A 1,360-nucleotide genomic window follows, 5' to 3' on the forward strand; every position below is an offset into this window, starting at 1 on the left:
GGAGTGCGCCGCCGCGCCGCGCCGCCGCGCAGCTGCCCATTGGCCGCGGCGCGCCTGCATGCAAATACCACTCCGTCACTCCCGCCCATTGGCCGCGGCGCGCCCATATGTAAATATAGTTCCGGGGTCCCTGCCCATTGGCCGCGGCGCGCCTGCATGCAAATGAGGCTCCTCTGAGCCCTTCCATTGGCTAGAGAGGTGTGTCGTGTTCCGCCGCTCCTCTGGGTCCTAGAGGTAGTTACAGTCTGTCTGTTGTGGGTTTGGCGTGGCCAAGAAATGCTAAACACGGCTAGGTCGGTGGGTGCACTGGACCTGTGTCCTCTTCTCTTGTCCAAGACGCAGTGTACAGGGCACCCTGCAGCGAATGCCCATGGGCTGCGGACTCGGGGTGCGGGCCAGGCGTGGCCACTTGCTTCAGGGTGTTTCTTCAGCGCTGAGGCTCTTCTGGGTAGGCATCTACTCATTCGCCACCAGAGCCCACAGCTTCCGGGCTGTTCCAGCGGGGCCACTTGGTCTCCCTCACTGACTGCTGAAGACACCCATCTATGGTCTGAGGACAGTTTGCACCTTCCTGGGTTGCATGGATATGGTCTTGAGTCTGCATGATACTGGGATTTCAGTTTCCTCTGTGGAGGGTGACCAGGACTTGATTATACAAACCCTTCTGGCTCTGTATCCTGTGTGTATGTCGGTCCTCACTTGTAGAGAGTCTGATGAAGCCTGCCTTCACTCTACCACCACTTGCTCATTCCAGCTCCCAACCTATGCGGACTTCTTGTCTTTAAAGTGGGACCTTGGTGTTCCGTGGATCACCGAGGAAGTACAAAGGAAAATCTCCCTGATGTTCTTTCTAGTCTATGGTCACTGCCTGTTCTGGTCCTGTGGCTGCTTGCAATGGGTGCTGGAGTGGGGTTGGTTGAGGGACAGGGATCCCGGGGAAGTGGCTTCTTTGCATGAGAGAAGCCATTGGTGCTGTGACCAATAGGAGTCCACACTGCCAGTTCCTTCCCTCCTTTCAAGGCTCAGGCAGGCTGATTCTGTCAGACACCTCCTTCTATCCATGGCATCTCCCTTTCATCCCTGCACAGGCTTACCCTTACTTTGCTCTGTCCTTTTCTCTTCTCCACTGCCTTTTCCAAGCTGCCCTCTACTGGGAACTAGTGATAAGGTGGTTAGTTTTCTTTTCTAGTAGAATGCAGGGTTTGGTCCAAGTGAGTGGTGGGCATTTCCAGAGAGTCATTTCTGTCAGGGGGTCATGGTGTCTGCTGACCTGGTGTGGTGTCCTTCACACTTAGGCTGCTGTTAGCAGCCACTGTCTGCAAGTGACCATGGGAGCAACTATCCTTTCTGAGATTTGGTC

The sequence above is a fragment of the Grammomys surdaster genome, unplaced genomic scaffold (assembly GCF_004785775.1).
Source record: "Grammomys surdaster isolate TR1022 unplaced genomic scaffold, NIH_TR_1.0 238, whole genome shotgun sequence".
NCBI lineage: Eukaryota > Metazoa > Chordata > Mammalia > Rodentia > Muridae > Grammomys > Grammomys surdaster.